This window comes from Lutjanus erythropterus, chromosome 19 (assembly GCF_056507025.1).
Source record: "Lutjanus erythropterus isolate fLutEry1 chromosome 19, fLutEry1.hap2, whole genome shotgun sequence".
In the NCBI taxonomy this organism is placed as follows: domain Eukaryota; kingdom Metazoa; phylum Chordata; class Actinopteri; order Lutjaniformes; family Lutjanidae; genus Lutjanus; species Lutjanus erythropterus.
The window spans coordinates 12,125,215-12,146,446 of NC_139335.1; the positions used below are offsets into that span (position 1 = coordinate 12,125,215).

A 21,232-nucleotide genomic window follows, 5' to 3' on the forward strand; every position below is an offset into this window, starting at 1 on the left:
AGCATGGTGCATGTTGGTAGTTCAACGGGCTGAGAGGTAATAATATAACACATATTTCCAACAGTAGGAGTTCCAACTCAGCTCCAAACTGTTGCTGTGTGACATCCCCTGGCTCGTATGTGCTGTACAGTGGCTAAATCATTTTCCAGTAAAGGCTTTGAACTTGTTCTTAGCTTTGTATTCCTCAGATTATTTTCTTTTTTTTCCTCTCACCTGTGAACGTCCTGAAGAGCCCCTGACATGCCAATTTATGACTCTCCTTCAGCCCAGTGCAGCCCTCCTTCAGCAACTTGTCTGTCAGTGGAAGTACCAGAAAAATAATCTTTAGAAAAATCCATTTGTGCCTGTGCACAGGGGCAGCAAACTGCTGTCTTATAATGATTTTGTCCCTTCTGAGAATCAGTGCTTTGACATTAGTCAGACATGTTGTCTTTAGTGCTGTTAAACTAATGAAAAAATATAAAAAGCCCATTGAGATACATTTAAATTCAAGATGGTGCACTTCAGTGAAGAATCCACAAGTCTCATAATACAGATGAGTTGTTGAAGTTGTACAATTGCATGTATATGACTCCCACACAATGTAATTATGGCTTTGTTTATGAATTCACTAAGCATACACCATGAAATTTGTTTTAATTTTTTAAAATAAATCTTAATTGTTCACTTAAAATATTACCTGAAAGACGATGAGGCTTCAGCTCTGTCTCTATCACATCAAACCGAATGAGTGTGAGCTCTTACATAACAAGGTTAAATCAGATAATGGTAGAACACTGACTATATTTTATGTATAAAAAGAAAAAAAAAACATATCAAAAGAAATCACATCTGAGAAGGACTACGTGGTTAGACATCTCCTTATACAGAATCAATAGAGTAACATGTGTCACAGTGAGTGGGGAGATAACAGTGGGGGCAGTTGACCTGTGAATCAAGTATTCAGTCTTTTTCTCATGCAGGAACTTCTGGAGAGTTACAGCAGTGAAAGTAAAGTGTAACCAGGCTTGGGGGAGGACAGGTTACATGTAAAGGGATCATGTAGGCTAAGTGTATTCCAGGAAAAAGACATAATCAGATTACTGATACATTTAGTGAAAATATGGATTATTATCAGGGTTACAATTTTAAAATGCACTTCATAATATACTACCATGCACAGTGCGCACACGTTACAACTCTTCACTTGTCTCCCAACACCACTTTGGACTCAATATAACCAGCTAGTCATTACACTTAATTCTTTATCATAGCCTCAAGTGGAAAAAATGCTTCACTGGGTGGAAATTTCAACATTATTTTGTCTTTAAATCAGGAAAAAGGAAGAATGTCATAGTACAGTGACAGCTCTGCCTTCAGCTGTGAAAATACTCTCATCATCCAAGAACTCAAAACCATCTGCTAACATTAGCTACACAGACCAACTCCCAGCATTAGCTATGCAGAAACCCAGTTAGCTAGCTAAGCTGTCAATACTGCCATGAAGACATATTTTGGGACTGTAGGTGGTGATGATGGTGACCATGAGGTGAGGTGAGTGGGACTGCAATAAGCACTTTATTTTAAGTTTGAATCAGAAGTGTGAATACCATTCTTAACTAAGCAATTAGATTTACATAATTACCACTGTTAATCTAAATGTGCATTTGTGCAAAACAAAAGAAGGAATAGCTGACAAACAAATAAAAACCTACAGCAAACATAAAAAATTCTATTAGGTTTAACAATTTCAGCGAGGTAAGCCAAAAGTAATGAAAAATAATTACGTTACTTTAATGTTGTGGTACTTGGATTAGGTTTCTGACAACATCTTTTGTCAGGTATTTTTTAATTTTATTGGAATACATTTTAAAAATATCTCACCCAACTTTGAGTAACTATTTTTACAGGACAACCACAGAACCTCTGATGGTTCCTGAACCCCACCTTGGGAAACCACGTGGGTCAGACAACTTAAAAAAAAAAAAAAAAAAAAAAAAAAAAAAGAAAAGAAGAAGAAGAAAAGAAAAGGTTGAAAAAGAAAAACAAGTGATAGAGTTATACAGAGGAATCAATTTAACTAGTGGGCGGGCAGAGGTGGCCCATTTTTCCTGCCTTAAGTCAGGGTTGGTTATAAAAACTGTCTTGACACTGTCTTTAGGCTGCCGAACTGTGTGAAAGGCAGTGATGAATGCGCGGGGTTGTAATAGGCCTGATGCAGAGCTGCAGTGGTCGAAGATACCGTGTGAATGGTCCTGATGAGAGTGTGTGCTGCCTGCCGACGAACAGGGAAACTATAGACGCGTGATCCGCTCGGTGCGTCAGGACGCACAAGATAACCGCAGATGGCCTGTGTAGACTCTCCTAAATCCAGCGGCTGATTTCACACCGTAAAGCTGCTTCTTTTTTTTTTTTTAAGGCGAAGAAGAGTCTACAGTTTGAAAATAGAAGCGTCCTGTGAACAGATGCACATCAGACATCCCAGAGTCTGATTTGTCGTACGCAGACGTTTTGCGACGGTGGCACATTTGCTCTCACGCTCAGCATCTAAAGCAGCGACGGACGGACGGAACGATTATAACTTCAATTCTGTTAATTATCCGCCTCAGTTTCACATCTCCGTCACCGCTTCACGCTGTAGTAACTCGCATGTTATCGGTGTTTTTGTTTTCTTTTTAGCAGGGCAACGATGTCGTCGCTCTTATTTATTTTGATGCCCACACGGGCGCATTTTCGTGAGAATCTGCTCTGTCCGTGAGGATTTTCTCCCGCTGCCTTTATCATCTCTTTTTTTTTTTGAGTCGGGTGGATTTTTCTCCCCTTCTCCTTTCTGTTTTTCGTCGGTTTGTCTTTAAGATAGCAGGCTATTAATTTTTAATTCTTATGCATCCGCACGAAGACGGGACCAGAGAGGAGAAAACGAGTGATAACCAGAGGGGGAGAGAAGGAGAAGGAGGCAAGTGAGGAGGGAAGAATGAATGAGACACACTGAGCAATTAAGGAGAAGGAGATTGGAGGAATCAAGGTAGGAACGAAGCTCACTTTTCATCTTATGTATGTTCTTAATATGTGTGACACCAGTGCGACGGTAATAGCATGTAAGGTGCACCATCCAGGCTCCCAGTATCAGGCTGCGGGAGGTGTTCAGGCGTGTAAGCAGATTTATTTATTGATATTTTCTGCTCTGACAGATCCGGAGTTAGTGTTTACGGTGCGTCAACACGCAGCAGTCGCTTCAGATTTAAAATGCCTGCTGGATGATGCTCGAAATGAGTCGGATTTGAGAGCAGGACTCCCGTTTGTGGGCCTATGCATCGCACCGTGGCCTGCACTGTAATAGATTTTGGCAATTTTAATTAATAGATGCAGTCTGGAAGCAAATGTGTTTGCTCTTCTTGGAAAAGGAGGGAATTTTGACAGGTGACACTGGAAAAACCAAGGCAGATTATGAGGCTGTTACAGTGATGAACTAATTCTTTCCTTTTGCTTGGTATCATCCTGACCGGGAAAAGTAGAGAAAGAAAAGAGACGTCCCGGGATGTTTGCTGAGATTTTAGCCAACATCCCTCTTAGTTTTGTGCAAGAGAGAAAGAAATTAAGCACCTCATTGACTATTTAGAGGAATAAATGCATGAGAGTGGAGTGCACAGCCTCAGTGTGAACTACTCTGCCCAGTCCCCCATGTCCCAGACTACACCATTAATCCTGTACCGAACTGGTCAAATCATCACCTATAGGCCGGCCACTCTCAGAGAGGTCTGGGGAGCCCCGGGAGTCTTTGAGGAATGTTCCAGGGTGTCCACAATTTCCCTAAAATTGAACTTATCTGAAATCCTAATTAGATAATGTTTAGAAAATGGCCATCCTGATAAATGTATCCCCTCAGTGCAGTGTAAAACAACAGCAGGAGAAATCCTCCCATATATCCAAATGTGACCCCGTAATGTGGAGAAGCTCACATGATGAAAACTGAGGCGCCCTCATATTGTTATGCTGAGCTAATTCCCAATTTAATAATAAAACGTCTAATAAAAAAGCATGAACAGCCTGCATTGTAGTTACGGTGGAAGAAATTAAACCTTTTGTCTTTGTGTTTTATTATGATAAAATTGAACCTGAGGAGGCAGAGAAGAAAGAGCTTGAAAACAGTTATTTTCTGCTGGTAAAGCCTTTCCCTCATTTCACCGGGGTGCATTGTGTTTGTCCTGCCAATTCTTGGGGAAAAATTGGCATGTCTACTATTCTGAAGGGGCTGAATGAAATTCAAATTCTTCAGGTGGTAAAACAGCAATATTGCAACTGTCTGATTGCGTTATCTGGGCATTCAAGAAGCCAGACTTGGAATTGGTTTACTGCCAAACACTCTCCCCGGGAAGACAGAAGGATTTATTTCCCCCTTGTCTGTGTGTCACATCACCATCAGAAAAATTATTCTCGCCTTTCAATGGGTGAATAATACTCATACATTAGCATGGCATTAATGATCGTCAGAGTTTTAATAAGTCACTAATCATAATTAGATTTATTTCAGTGCGACTTCAGCGTTTCGTTAGGCTTTGCCACACTGTGGTCAGGATTCGACGGCCATATTATTCTGTTGAAGGAAATACTGTATACGGAACCTGCATGACCGTCTGTGCAGAATGTGTGTTCAGAGTGCACATGACTAATGCACAGGCTCATGCTTTCATATACAGTACGCATGCACATACACACATACACACACACACACACACTCAGACTATTTTTTATGAATAAGGATAACACACTCTCACGTATCCTTAGCATCTCTGTTGCTCTCTCCTTTGTGCAGTATGTATGTACTGAACCCCCTGTAGCTCTTTGACAAGGCTGACTAAATGAATATGTTAATAGAAAATAAGCATAAAGATACAGCCCTGATATGAATTTCAGAAAATGACCTATGATGTTTCACACCCTCAGGACAGCTAAATGTATTAGACATCCGCTGTTTCAAAGAATTATGTGAGAGTAACATTTTAAAAGAAAGCTTTTGGTATTATAAAAACACCCCACACTGCCACTGTTTTTCCCAGCGTGGCTATTAATTACAACAGGGGACACATCTTTAATGCTACATGTCAATAAAAGGATTGTTGATTCTGACGCTGCATGGAGATTTGTCCTTAACCTGTGAAGGACACTGACATGTTTTTAATTCGTACGGTGGTGTGAAATGAAAAGGAGTGTGGCTTTTAGTAGCAGCACATTATTCTATAGTTGACAATAACAAATAACATCATTGAAACGGCAGAGAAAAACAGACTGTACACCACGGCTGTGAGAATTCACCTAATCCACGATTCAATTCTATTTTCTATTTTCAGATTAAAATTGTCCGTCATCTCAACAGACGATTAAACTCTGGCTACTATTGTCACCTTATCAGTTTTTATTTATCAAAAAATAAAAAGAAGAAAAGTATTCACTAAACCATTATAGATAACAAACTGAGCAGTTGGTACAATAATCTCTAAATTAACGCAAGTCAAATGTAGGTTTTTATAAAATTCTTATGCACAATAATGTCTGTTCACAGAAAAATATGCTCCATTTAAATTTTATCACACAACACAAAAAGGACAATGAATAAATATAAACCTGCATTAGCCATCTAGCCTTTCGACTTTTTTCAGTCACGATTCCTTTTTGCGGGAAGACTTGGATGAGTAGGTGGAGGACTGCAGTCGTCAACTCTGACAGTGAAAGCATCGATCTTGCGTCTGTGTTGAAAGGTGAAATATGCAGCATTTTCCTGCAAAAAAGATGTACAGGTTCATATAAACATAATCCCTTTCATTCATCACGTATGATCAATTAGAAACATGTGGTGGTGTCTGTATCTGCAGAGACCCTGCCCTCTGCCTGTGTTTTCATGTTTTCTCATTATTTTGCTGTGGTCGTACACTTCACCAACCAAAAACGCTGGTGTTTGATATCCTGGCATCTTTCTGGTGCATTTACAAACCCTCGGACAAATCATACTGATTCAACCTTTAATAGTAGATGTTGGTTGTCTGGTAGCTCAGTTGGTAGTGTGTTCGCCTCATATCCTGAGGCCGTGAATCCTCTGCAGCGGCCGTGGGTTCGACTCCCGCCTGCAGGCTGTTACTGCATGTCAGTCTCCTACTCTCTCTCCCTTTTTCGTGTCATATCTTCAGCTGTCCTATAAATTAAAGTCATCAAAACCCTATATATTTACATATAGCATATCCAGATGTTCACTGATATAATACACACTCACATGCATAAACACACACTTAACACACACTTACATGTATACACATGCTGCCATTGTAAGTTTGCTCAACCTCCAGGAGGGAATGATGGGAGAGTTTTTTGTGCCAGTGCAGAACAGAGCACTTCTCCACTGGCACCACAGTACATTATGATGATAAACTTAATCTCATCATTGCCGTTTGATGATGAAAGGCTCCCAGATATGATATCTGATTAGAACTACAAGCCTTGCAAGCCAGTCTGCCGCTCCCTGGCTCCTCATGGTCCAATGTCCAGGAGACTTCATTTTGAATAATCGCATCCGTAGTCCATATTGATTTAATGTGATTCTGTAGATTATTTGCAATTAGAATCCATTCAAAACAAGCCTCTGCAAGATTGAATTCTAAGTGGATGTGATTTTTTTTATTTTACCTGCTTTTTTTTTTTTGTTGTTGTTTTTTTTTCAAAATGTCATTTTGACATTGCACTCAAAATCATGTTGATAACTATGCTACTACTTGCGACCTTTACCGCAACAATTTTGGAGCAGCATTTACCACCCCATCATTACATATTTGCTGACATTTGCAACAAAATGGATACACATTGGTTAATGCTATTATCAGAATAGGTTGAAGATTCAAATTGTCTATTGCAGTTTCATTTTAGTGGCTGTCTGGTGAGCTCTCTTTAACCTATTCCATCTCATTAAGGTGGAGGTATCCAGTGATGGATGTGGCAGTGCTAGGATGCATGCATTTTTTATAGTGTCTCCTGAGGTGCTTCTATGTACCTATGTACCTCTTGTGCATAGGTGAAGGGTAATCTTTTCTGCCCTTTTCAGTTATGTCAGAATGCTCTGTCTCTGTAGGGCAGTTTTTCACTGGACTGACTGAGAAACTGTTTACTGTTCGATGGCAGGTAGCTTTTTCTTCACTGCTTCGCCTCGTAGGCAGCACTGTTTACCTGGCAGTGGCAGCTCTGTGGTTGTCACCAGCCCGATAAGACTTGTCCTGACAGGAAAGCCATTATGATTATAATGACAGTTATTGTGGTTCAGTGTTTTACCACTGCCGACAAAACACACTGGAAATGGTTTTAAACAGCTGTTGTTGGGCTAATTATTGCAATCAAAAATACCCTATTATGTTTTCTAAGGCTGTTCGTAATGTGTTGGCTGTTTTCCGCTTAAACGCTAGATTACATTTTGGAAGCATGAACATGCAATAATGAACTGGAAAGAGAAGGATAAGGAGAGGGAAAGAAAATAGAAGAGGACATAGAGTCCAGAGCGCAATAAAGGAGGGGGACAGGTGCCTAATGCAACAAGCATAAATCGTCTTTTCTGTGGTGGCGAGATGCAAAAACGGTGGGCAGCGTGCGTCCATTTTGAGGCTCATGGCCTTTGTGCTGCGGAGTCCTCTGTGAATGTAACTGCAGGCTCCAGCTCTGTGTGCTCTGCTACATCTGGAGAAAGACTGAAGGTGTGGGCAATCTTATAGGAACCTTACCACACACTAATTCAATTCAGTCGCTGCCAGCCTTGAGCACGTGTAGGCGCCGGCGTGGCGAAAATGAACAGGAGCAACAAGAGCACATGAACAGAAGAAAATCGATGAGGACTCTTTTTCATAAATGGAGTGGGTGTTAAATTAGCTGGATGGGCCCATGTAGCAACACATTGGATTGAGTGCCTGGTGTATTTGGGTTGTGTCTATCGACTGAGAGACGACTTGGTGTACAGCAGTGAAAAGACTCAGTGATGCTCAATCAATGTGACCAATCAGCCTCACCAGCAATTCATTCAGTTTTACACAGATTTGTCGGGGGGAAGGGGGCTTTGAATTGGTGTTTAAAAAGCGTCGCTGCTGTTTCGACGACCAGATTCTAACCGCTGCTTGTAATGGTCGGCTTTGATTGCCCTTTTGAGCCTGCCTGATTTTCCTATTCATGTCGTTAAAAGCAACTTCAAATACCAGTTATCAGCTCTGTGTTTGTCAGTTTCTTAACATGTATTTAATGGGTTTTCAAGACCCTGTGCCAAGATACAATTTTGAAGGCACTTGAGAATAATGATCACAAATCAATATAATCTTGCCCCGGTTGTCTGACGTTTTAGGAAATCAGTTATGACAGCTCCCGCCAAAGGTGCATAATGGCAGTGGTGCTCTTAACACTGTGAGATTGACTCTGATCCTCCTGCACCCATAAGCAAAGCGCACATAATCAGAGGAATGTGTGAATGCTGATATGCACTGATAGAGATACAGGAAGCAAGAACAAACACACATTCAGAGGCACCAACAAACAAGAACAACTTTATTTCTGCAGGATTATTGACACAAACTGAGAACTTCATATACACAAAAACTAGAAGTGCACTCTTAGTAATAAGGGTTCCAAAAGCGTTCTTCCTGAAGGGCTGGGGTTCTACCCAGAACTATTTGTGTCTGAAGAACCGGGTTTGTCAAGGGTTCTTTTAAGACTTAAGGGTTGCATTAAGCACCATTTGCATCCTTTTTGGAAAAATGGTTCTTAAAGCTTGTTGAACTCTTGCTGAAACTCTTTAGCTAGGTTCTAGCTAAAACCCACGAAATAAAAAAAGGCTCTAGGCAGAAACCCATGAGTGTGATTTAGATAAAACCATAAGAATACAAAAGGGTTCTTGGTAGAACCCCCTGGCTGGGTTCCAGATGAAACACTTGGAATATAAAAAGGTTCTCGGTTGGACCCTATGACTGTGTTCTAGATAAAACCCCTCGTAAAAAGAGTTCTTCATGGATAGATGAAATCCCTGAAGCACTCTTTGTTCAAGGGTTCTTTGTACCAGTAGTTTCTCAGTAGAACTCCCTTGATGGTTCTCGTTAGCACCCTTGGTGGAGTGCTTTTGGATAAAGCCCTCAGAAAGGGTTCGTAACGATTAAACCATTGTAGGGTTCTCTCTAGAACCTCTCATAAGGGGTTTCTCATATGGTTTTCCATGAAAGGGTTCCAAGTGGAACCTTTATAAAAGGTTGTATCAGGAACCAAAAGGGGTACTCCTATGGGGACAAGCCAAAGAACCCTATATTTTTTTAGTTAGCACTTTTTTCTATTATGTCTAAAAGTGTGCCAACAGAAATACAGGAAGCAACAAACAAGACACATTCAGAGGCAACAACCAACAAGAACAACTTTATTTCTGCAGGATTATGTCTTTTGAGTTCTAAATTTATACAAAACTAAAATCCCCGAAGAATGGAAGGGAGAAACTTGGCAGAAAGAAAGCCTCCCACACAAAGAGAAAGATGGAGAGAAGGTCCATCATGCCACCTAAGTTAAACTCTTGTCCTCAGGTAATTGGAGTAGCTTTCCACGTCCAATCTGTCCATCTGAAAAAGGAGGAGCACACAGATGAAAGGAAACAGGGATCAATTGACCTAATAGCTTGTCCAATCAATCCTTATGTTTTTCTGATAGCTTGACGGAGGGTGCAGACTGGAGTGGCGGATGAGCCTCTCTAATTGGCTCAGCCAGAGCGGCAGAGTCAGAGGCTGAGTGCTAATGGCAAGAGTAGTCGCCGCTCTTTCTCGCACCTGATGCTCTCAGTCTACCGGCATCAATACGGACACCTTTGTCCTCATTACCGTCAGCTTAATGCCATGTACGGACCCTTCACCCGCCGCCACAAGATTCCAGTGTTCCTTCATTACATCTCCGTTTACACCATCCTCTCCTCGCTTTCTGCCACTGACCCCTCACACTCAGTGACTAATACAGGAGCTTCTCAACATCGTCTAAGCTATCAGTGCATTCGGTCAGGCAGCAGAATCAGGAGCGACGTGTATATAAACAGGACCTCTGTGTGTGTGTGTGTGTTTCTGGCTGTCTGGCCCTTACAAGCTGTGATGCTCACCTGAGACTCACCTGAGTCACTCCACAGAGGACGGCTCTGTGGGGTTCGTATTTGTGTCAGCAGTGCTCCCCTCGGAGTGTATGGTGTTGGACCGATGTGGGCATGTTTGTGTGTCTCTTCGTGTGTGTGTGTGTCCGTGCTGTGAGCTGCGAGAAGAGGCAACACCAAGAAACAACACGGGACCAGGAGAAGCTGTTTGTTTGCTTCTCTGCCAAGATGGGAGTTGGAGGGAAAGCAGGTAGAGAAAGGAGGAGGAGGAGGTGGGGGAGGAGGGCAGTGGGGAGATGTAGCTCCTAGACAGAGGTGTGAAAGGGCACGTATATTCATAAACAGCTGCAAAAACACCCAGAGCAGAATACATACAGTAGGCAGATGCCAGATGAGACAGAAAGGGGGGAGGTGCACCATGATGGAAAAAGTCCACAAACACCTCGAGCGATGAACTTGAGGAGAGAGACAGAGAGAGGGAGCGTATCCGGAGTGGATTAATTAAGGATTATAATTATGTTGGGACTATGCACGTCTCACCTGAGACTGCCCTGTGCCGCTCCTCTCCAATCCTCATGCCCTCTGCTCCTCTGCACATATGGACACAAACCACAGGAAAATACTACCCACATTTTGTGGTATCATAGGCTCACCTCTCTGACACGGTGCAGAAAAGTGAATGAATGCAACAGTGCATTAACCCTTCTGCTGCTGGTTTTTAATACATCTGTTACACCACAGGTCTTATAGTAAGTCTCGTGTTCACACCGTATATGTACAATGAGACTTACCTTGAGGTATATACAGTATAGGTTTGTGGTGACAGACTGGTTCAAATGCTCCAATATCCAAATTTTTCATTTCAGTTTAGTTCAGCATGCTTTAATGGCATGAAAATCTTGTGAACAATATTGCCAAACCACTGACAGACAAACATACACAATAAAAAGAGTAATACAGTACACTGTATTGTATCACTGTAATAACAAAGACAAAAATATTATATCACTGCCACTATAATGCATGTATCATCCCTACTACAATGACTAACACATGATCTGATCACTACAATAACAAGAAATTAAATAACAAACTGTATTGTCACAATAACACAGTTAGAGCTGCAATGAGTAATCGACTAAATGTCAACTATCAAATTAATCACCAGCTATTTTGATAACTGATTAATCAGTTTGAGTATTTTTTTTTAAGAAAAAATTCTCTGATTTCAGCTTCTTAAAAGTGAGTATTTTCTGGTTTCTTCACTCCTCTATGACAGTCAAATGAATATCTTAGAGTTGTGGACAAAACAAGACATTTGAGGATGTCATCCTTGGCTTTTGGACACACTGATTGCCATTGTCGATTAATCTCTAAATGTCAGAAAGTGTTGAAAAATGTCAAACAATAGTAGCGGCACTAAATCTAGTCCTTTATCTCTCTAAAGACACAAAGGACAGCAAGAATATTTGGTTGGAGAATTCAAGTTAGTGCTTTGTGAACATAGTTAAATAGTGTTAAAGCACAATTTTTCAACTTTCTTGCTAAACCTGTAGTGATTTTTTTGTTCTGCCACTAGGGGGCAGTGGAACATGCTGTAAATACAACGTAGACATATTATCACCTTACTAAGTTCACATTGTAAATTGCTTATTTGCACATCCAATAGACATAGACCAGGCAATAGCATTTATTTCAAGACATGTTTCTGGCCAACTCACAAATGTAAATCCAGTGTTGACTCGCTTTTATTTCTAGTTTTGATCTCCACCAACTACCGATAGATATATCTGGCTCTTTAGCTGCTTTTTCTGTCGATCGTTTGATGCAGAGCAGGTAGTGGGCAGAAGATTCATCAGAGCTTTTTTCACATAATCAGACACAGAGAGCCGTGAGACTGAACTACAACAGTAAATTTGTGGGCTGTAAAACCAAAACAATGAGCTGACAGACACTAAAACACTGCTTAGAACTGAGGGGAACTGCAGAGTGAGCGATAATCCTGGGTACGTTTGTTGCTATGATTGACACCTTTGACATTACACTTGGATGTGATCCATTGGGAATAAAACGATTTATTAGAGCACTTTCAAAGAATAATTGTTTTTAAGTGAATCCTTTAGTGACAGGAATTAAAATTTTCTGCCCGTTTTCAGTCTTTAGCTACTTTCAACTGTTCTTACAGCACCCAGTGCTCATTGCAAATGTTAGATATTATAATAGAATCAATGGCAAAGCATTGTTGTGGCATAACCTTAATGTTTTATCACAGCTTATATAGTTCATATAGGCATTTTTGTCCACATGATCTAGAATATGGACATGTTGGACCTCCCACTGTATTACTAAATATAAGGTAAATAAAGCTTACGGTTCAAGTCAGACTACAGCCGTACTTGAACCTTCTGCAGACCCAGTCACTGCTGGTGAAATACTGGAGATCCAGGAAGCATTGAAAACTTTTATTTCAGTTTTTCTCCTTACACTACAAAGATAGGATTGAGTATATAATGTCCCATTCCTATAAGGAATTGGAGGCCCCATGTTGCCCAGTAAAGCTGCATAATGGTCAACAACTAGCACCCAGGTGTGGATTTGACAGCATCAGTGTGAAGTAAGATGCTGCTAAAAATGACCATGCATGCTCAGCAAACCTTCCCTGGTTATGTGAAGTTTTTTTTTTTTGTTTGTTTCTAAAAACTACAGCGCAGTACAGCAATTTTTAGCAACCGAGTGCTTTGCTACTTTCACTTGAAAAAGGGACAAAAATGGGGAGTGTGTTATGAAAAAAAAAGGAACAAAGTGATGGGCACCATGAAAGGCTATTGGTGGATGAGGAAAAATAAAATACACTGGCTTGTCTGTCAGGATATGGATGCGCTTATAATCCGATAATATTTACTATCACACATCCTGTAGCGCCATTAGAGTATGAACATAAACCACACGTCATACGTCATCTGACCACAAAAGACACTTGCCAGACCACAGCTTAACCTCTGGTCACCTCACAGCCCTGAGAAACGAAACATAGACACACACTGACCACTAAAAGCACACACACACACACACACACACACACACACACACACACACACACACACACACACACACACACACACACACGCACGCACGCACGCACACACACATGCACACACACATTTGCTCTGCAGCCACAGACATGAGGCATTTAGGGAACAGAATGGAAAAGGATTTAATTGAGTCTTTGATCATTATAGAATTACCATGTGCCTTCTTGGCACCCTGGTTATTGTTTCATGGATTAATCGTTTTCATTCCACAAATTGTGGAATCCACACAGCAAATCAGTGTGCTGCCTGCTTGACACAGATATGCAGTTGGAGCAAGGGAATTTTAATGTGTTCTTGCCCTCCAATTGGCTTTAGCCGTCCATGCGACTTGATTTATTTGAAAGATTGGTTTTATTGATTTACTGAATTAATGTGGTGCCAGTTTAATCAGTGTGCTATGGAACTATGCAGAATTTGACATCTCTGTGAACTCAGATGAATTGAGTGTACAATATTGATCTGGTTATCCACAGTATTTATTCAGCTATTTGTCTAAGGGCTGATTAATTCAGTGTGTACGAAATAATGTAGGTACGTGTTTATGAGGCTGTGCGAGTGTTTATGTTTGTGTGTCTCTTCCTCTCTCGCTGTATATTTGCGTAACTGGTAATTGCTTCTGTTATGGACTGCAGGTTTTACCCTTTTATTGGAATAGCAGCATTTACGATTTATGGCTTTTCTTTCCTTTACATGCAAAAGCTGCTACTGTATGTTATGAAACCAGCTCAGCATGTGCATGTTCAGTGTTACTGTAATGCGTGAACACCCATTTGCACACAAACACGCTAAAGCACAGTATATGCCTGTAAGACGTCTGTGTTTGGATGTGTGCAGCGTGTGAGGTATCATTGTGTAACAGCGATATGAGTTGTAATTGCAGGCTGAATATTGTCGGGCTGGAGCGGTGTTCAGCACCGGTGTGGTGGTGATTGAGCAGTATCTGTCAAATAGGGCCAGAGGAGGGAGAGTACTTCTCCAATTAGAGCCAGCTCAGGATGGATATGGATGCTTTCTGACAGCTGTCTCATCTGATTCGACTGCATGTGGAAGAAGAACATTTGTTTGGAGATGTTTGTTTAGGCTCATTATGGATAAAAGCACAAGCTTCACACATCTCTTTCCTCCTATTCCAATGCGTAATGGAGGACCACCGATGTTGATATTATACAGAGGAGAATCTCAGCTGTCAATTCATAAAGCTAGTTCTGTGCACAAGACATTGTGCAGTCGTAGCTGTAATCCTACAAGGCTATTTGAGTACGCAGGGGTAAAGACAATTGACTGGATTAGAGAGATCATCAGCAAAGAAAATGATGAATTTCTGAGGCTTGGCTTTTACTTCTGCAGCAGCATCCTAATACGGTATGCTATTGTATATACTACTATAGATCCTAAAAACTATTGTTGATCCCGAAAGCTATTATAGATCCCAGCAAGAGGAGTAATAAATTGTTACTTGAGGGTAAACTCAGCCATGTAATGAAATACAGCAGGAATTTAAACTCCGACTCCGTGTGTTTATTTAATCATATGACATGGACTGTGGCTCAGGTCAAAATTACCATACGAGTTCAAACACATGCAAAGGGCAGCACTCAGTATTCTGCTGGCATTTCTGCTGTGCATTACATTACACTGTATATAGTTAATAAGATGAATAACTAAAGATACTTTTTCTTGTGGTAGGGAGGTACCTCTCTTTTGTAAGGAATGTACAGATAATAGATGCCTGAAATTGCATGCCAGCATTGTAGTTCAAATAGCAAATTGGAGCCATAGAGTACACATTAAATAGGTTAATCCATGTTTAACCCACCCCATACTCGAGGAAGCTCAGGCAGGCTGCAGGGACGCTGCATGAGCGCAAGACGAGCGCAACATTGTAAATTGACAATAGCAAGCAACGACGAGTCCTACACTGTAAGTTAATCAGCTGTTGATAACTTCCAGTTGTCTGTCAATGTAAAATTAAGCCTGTAATCCTCAAACAAAAATCCCACTGCTCTGAGTTCAGTGACTGCCCGTCTTACTGCCTGTCAGACTCCATTAACATACTGTTCAGTTTGACTGTTGTAAACATCTACTCCTCCAAAACGATTTTTTCATGGTTTCTTGTGACTCATAAACAGACATGCACTCATTCAGCCAACATTCAGAATTAATTTGAACTCTAATTAATTTGAAACAGGCAAACAATAACAGTTATTCAAGCCTGGAACAGAAATTTCAAAGAGGGACACTGCAGCTGTAGTGTTGTGAGGAAAGTGAGTATTTCACCTCAACATGTTTCCTTGATTTCTGATGACACTGGATGGTAATTTTAAGATTTTTGTTAACAGTAAACATATTACAGATTTCTCCTTGAAGTGGGATTGGGAGCTACTTCTATTATGTAAGAAATGTATGGATTCTGGATGCATGAAATTCTTTGTCTGCATTTAAAGACATTCTGGGCAACCTTTAGTACTATGCAGCATTTTTTCAGATTTTCTTCTATGCCACAGAACTACTTTACACTCGGAGAGGTTACAAGAGCACTAGTAACTTGATTATAACCAGATTAAGGCCATAGTGTTGCCGCTGTCATCTGTATCTTCATTGAATTAAATCCAGAAGTAAAGAAAGGACAACTCAATTGTTTGACCTTGAAATCAGTCTTTTGCTGTTTTGATTCTGTGTGAAGCAGTGTTTCTGTACAAACAAACAGCAGCATGGCTAGTAGTGGAAAACAAAGGAAAACACACGTTTTTTTGGGCAACAGCAAAGTGGCTTTCATGTTACAACTAACTCCGCAAGTGACAGAGCCTGTGTTACAGGGTTGTGTAAATTCATCATCACAACAAAACACTGACACATACTGTAGTCCCTCAGTTTTCCTTTTGGCACTCAAATGATGTTTTGTTCAGCTGTATTGCATCAAACAAACCATGTAAACCATTACCATAATTGTCATTATTATTATTAATAATAATTTACAGAGAGCTGACGTTGAGCTGCTGCAGGACGTCAGAGGAGAGACCAGAAAATATTTTCACCTTTAAAATATGATCCTGTTTTACCCAAGTCAGTGAATAAAGTTTTAAAGTTCTACTTTTGCACAGTGAAGCGCAGCCCCAGAAACACTCCAGAGCATGAAGGTATTCTCCTTTCATGCTCCGACAGCATCATAAAGTGAGAAAGCATTTCAAATTTTGTGTTTGCCCCTCAGTGCAGGCTGAGTCATCAGTAGTTTTTAATCGTTTTCCAGGAAAAGCCAAATGCTGGAATAATAACTAAACTAAAAATACCTTAGAATGCCAACAAAATGACTGAATGTTGGGCCATGCAGGTATATAGGTGATATAATTAAACTGGTTTTAGATGTTCTTCTCTGAATATTTGGTGTAAACGCACCAGGAACACCCCAGGGAAACGCCTCAACACCCCCCTTTCAGAGTTATTGTTTCTACAACCCCCTGACAATCTCTGAATGCACCTGGTTACTATGACCCTTGCTGATAAATGCTAATGTAAACAATGGCTACCGACCATATCTAGTTACAAACCTTAATGGTCACCCAGTGGCCTTGAAGGTGGTCATTAACAGTGAACATGTTATACACTTTTAGAAATAAAGCTGCTAACTAGAACCATATGGGGTTCTTTGGATTGTCCCCTTAGGAGAACCTTTTTGGTTCATGGTAGAATCTTTTATAAAGGTTCTACTTGGAACCCTTTCGGAGAGGGCTACCGAGAACACAACATAAAGGGTATTACCGAGAACTATTTCCTCCATGAGAAGTTCCAGCTGCATTTCCATCAGTTTGAGTGGAACCAAGGATGTGTCATCAACAGAGGGCACTGCACAACGCACAACAACCTGTAGAATATGACACACCCATTTTTGGTTCCCAAGGAAAAATGTTTTTGGTTCCAACTGTGAACCAACTTTTCATGTTTCAAACCAGTTTCTTTTTGGCGGAAACTAGTTATATCCAGAATCTTTTTTTAGAACCCTCAACAAAAGAGTTCTTCAAGGATTTCAGCAATCTTGGAATAGCTCTTTCCTCCAGAGAGGCTTCTATGGATCAGAAGGGTTCTTAATAAACCCTTAATGTGACAGAGAACCCTTGACAAACCCTTTCCTCAAAAGAGGAGGAAAACAAATGGTTCTGGTTAGAACCTCAGCCCTTAAGAAAGAACCCTTTTTCTAAGAGTGTGGCATGTATTTAAATGAACTGTTTCATACAGATCTGCACGACTGCATATTAAACTTCCTCTCTCTATAATATAGCTGCTCATTTTTTCTCTGTGCTAACAGGCTACATTAACCTCTTTTTCTGTGTTCTTTCCATTACCCTCTAAACAGTCTGCAGCGCCTTCACAGACTCTATTTGTCAACTAGTCTAAATAATTATGGTGCTTCAGCCCACATACATACCTGTTTGCTCACCTACCATTTGCAGTTTACAGACCTAAATGTCTATGTGCTCACTGGTCCCCCTAATACGTGCCTGTTTACACTCTCCTGCCCCGGCACCCTGCACTTACATGCACCTGCGTGGACTCCGCTTCCGCTGCAAGTGTACTAACGTTTGCCCTACACTCACCTTCCCTCCCCTTTCGCTGACCTTCGATGGTTACAGATATGGATGGAAATACAAATGACCCCTGATGAACCCAGATATTGAGCTGTTTTAAAGCTGGAGGCTTTAGACAATATCCCTTCCTTGCTCCGACGTGCCGGAGGAGGAGGGGCCAGGGTTGCTCACTACATCAGGATTTTATGGGATTTATGACCCCCGTCCCCAGCAGCTATATCTGCCTCTACTGGCTCTTCTCCCACTGGCAAGAATTAGCAGGCGAGGAAAACAAACAAATTACAAGGAAACAAACATAACTGCTAATAAGCATGTAGTGACATGAAGAAAATGCTTTCAGCAGGATGCGGGGTGAGGGAAGGGAAGGGCAGGGTATAATCTTCTCTCCCGATCCCCCTGTCTTCTGTCTCTGCATTTCCCTCTAATTTCCTCCTGCCCCGCCGTCCCCTCCACCCTCTGCGACTCGCCAGTGGGGCTCTCGGAGGAGATCATCTCCGAGCATGGGCAGTGTGAGACAGATGGGCGGATGATGGATCTGACGTGATAGACAGCGGGGTGATGGATGGCTGGCCGGCTGATAGGGGATTAATGCAGTGCGGAGGCCGCTGCAGCACAGCGGATGGCTTAGTGATAGATAGATAAAACTGACGAGCAGATAAACAAGAGACCGCTAATCCACGCCCCCTTGATGGACAGAAAATCAAAGCGAGGGGAAAGAACCACCGAGGGAGAGGTGGACCTTGATATTGCCATCGCAGGGTGTAGTAGTGCTTTCATGGGAGGGGATGTAAGTGGATGCAAGGTGAGGTGAGGTAGGGGGTTGAGGAGAGTTGTAGTACTGTGTAGGCATGGGTCAGTGATAGCACGTCTGTCTATTGAACGAGGGTGGGAGTTTCGTAGATATGGCCTGGCGGGTGACAATGAGAGCTGGTGATCTGCTATTTCGAGTGATGGCGAACAGTTTGACTGCGAGGAGAGATTGGGCAGAGCAGCAAATTGGCCATAGTGGGATGTGATGGGATGATTGGACAGCAGAGAGTGTGCTGGTTGGGGATTGAAGATAGCAGCGATTGTTGTGTCTGTTGGTATTTTTAATGCACTTCCCTCAGTGCAACAGCTTAACCTTCTGTGTAATGTACGAAAATAAAGGTTTCGGGTCTCTATGTTTATGCAATTCTGCCAACTGGCGAGTTGGAAAGGCCTGTCGTGATGAGAGAAAGAGGGGGGGAAAAAAAGAGCGAGAGGAGTGCAGGACAAGCCCAGGGAGAGTTCCTCTGAAAATAGGGAGCAAGCTGCCTATCCCTGCATTATTAGCGAGCGCTAAGCTTTGTCTCTGTTCACCGTTTCAGGGGACCCCAGGGGTTCTGGCATCGATCTGGTGTGCTCAGAATGCACTCCGGTGTCACCTATTTAAACACAGTGAGCCGCTAGCCAACAGAGACAAGCCTTTATTTATCAAGCCTCTGATTTTGGCTGCACGGATGACAACCTGATTAGCACTTAAAGGAGCTCTTAAATCTTTTATTGGAATGGGTGGAGACGATCTATACAGAGAGGGAGACAGCAGTCTTAGCCGGAGAGAGTTATGGAGGATGAACAGAGAGGCAAGGTGAGGGACTGTGTCATCCAGGGGGTTAATGAAGGGAGGGACAGACTGCATGTGCAGCGTGTGACAGAGACCGCAAGAGAGGAAGAGAATAGAGGTGTACCGATCCACTTTGTTTCAGGTCTGATCTGATTCAGATATCTGAATTTTTATAGCTGCCGATATGGATGTTATAATGATACCAGCACTCTTTTTTTTTATTGTGCTTAAGAATTATTATTATTAATGAAGGAGAGAGACGGACGCACCGATCCACTTTTTTTAATTTCTGATCCATCTATGGTGTCTGAATTTCGATATCTGCCAACACCAATATATATTGATACCAGCATTTTTTTTTATTGATGCTTATGATAATTTATTACTATTATTATTATTATTAATGTTAGTAGTAGTAGTAGTAGTAGTAGTAGTAGTAGTAGTAGTAGTAAGTACTAGTAAGTAAGATGACGTAGATTATGAGGCTGAAACTGAGGCTGAAGTTCGGTCTGGAGAGCTTTTGCAGTTTGTGTAATGTAACTTGTGTAGTGGCACCAATCATTGTGGGGCACTGTAGGATTCTGGCTTGTGACGTTCACATATGCAGCTGATAGGCTGACAGATGGCCCTCATTTGCATAACATCCCATGATGCATTGTTTAGAGTTAAAGTCTGCTATTTTATGTTCCAAAATGAAAATGCCACTGATTTTTTTGTGTTTGTGATCTGTTTGCTCATAACATGGTGCTTTGTGATGATAATTTTTTTTGTTAGTTTATTATTACACCATGAGTAAGGTGGCAGGTACATTTCTTCACTCCAGCTGTATCATAAGATGTTTGTTTGTATTACTTGCAAATGCAGAGTAGATGTGAAAAACGCTATTCGGCTCTCAATGTGCACTGCTTAGCATAGTATTTATTCATTAAAAAACACATAAAAAACACATTTTGTTGTGAAGTTTTAAGTCAGATTGCAGACTGGTGTCACGAGTCCAATATCGGGCCCCAATACGCGATTGGATTTGATCTGTCTCATCTCTAGAAGAAAAGGAGACAAAGTGTGTGACTGGGAACAATGAGTGAGAAGTCAAAGGAGTGAGTGGGTGAGAGCAAACATGTGACTGCGGAGTGGTGGCAGTGATCGGGGGACCAGACGAGAGAGCGCGAGTGTCTGGGACCCATGTGGAATGAGTGGGTGAGAATATTGTGATCGAGTGAAGGCCTGATGAGCAAACGAACAAATTGCTGAACAAACAAGTCGGCGACGACTGTGTGTTTGTTCAGACGGCGTGGGCGTACATGTGCGCGCGCCCGTGTGGACAAATGAATGAGTGAGGCATGATGGAAGAGACTAAGTGAGCGAGTAATGGGGGTTAGTGATGGGTGTGTTGACAGAAAGTGTCAGCTTTAACCACACTGACCCGCGAATACAGGCTGCATGCACAAGTGGCTGAATTTGAGTGCCAGCTTGGACGTGAACTGACTGTAAAATTGGATGTGAATTTCGAGTTGGATGTGAAATGAATGCAAATTTGAAAAGTAGGTGGATGGTGTTTGCGCATCTATCTCTATGTGTCAGTCTCCTGACGTGTCTATATCATTTTAGATGAGCCCAGGGGGATGAGCATCTCTCCAGTCTCTTTGGCACATAAATGTAGCTGCATTTGAACACCTCATTTCATGTTCTGTGTAATTATAGTGAGTGGGATTGCTCTGTGCTTTATTTTTCAGAGATGGGCCTCTATCCTTGCCTCATGTCATCATCAGGGTACCAAAAATAAGGTTTGTATATTTAGTTCAGATTTAACTCCATTAAATAATAATCCCGACCTCCTTGGCACGCTGTAACTGGGAACCATTTTGTTTCA

The 21,232-nt window shown here is 41.5% G+C and overlaps 1 protein-coding gene across 2 annotated transcripts in view; it reads left to right on the forward strand.

Annotated features, from left to right (window-relative positions):
- Nucleotides 1-1,978: 1,978 nt before the first annotated feature.
- Nucleotides 1,979-21,232, forward strand: part of adgrl1a (adhesion G protein-coupled receptor L1a) — a 140,573-nt gene continuing 121,319 nt past the window's right edge. The window contains exons 1-2 of one of the 2 annotated variants that reach the window (XM_084743538.1): nt 1,979-3,004; nt 21,096-21,146. The gene's annotated coding sequence lies outside the window, so the exon portion shown is untranslated. The remainder of the gene's footprint in view (nt 3,005-21,095; nt 21,147-21,232) is intronic. The other variant, XM_084743537.1, reaches the window with a different exon arrangement.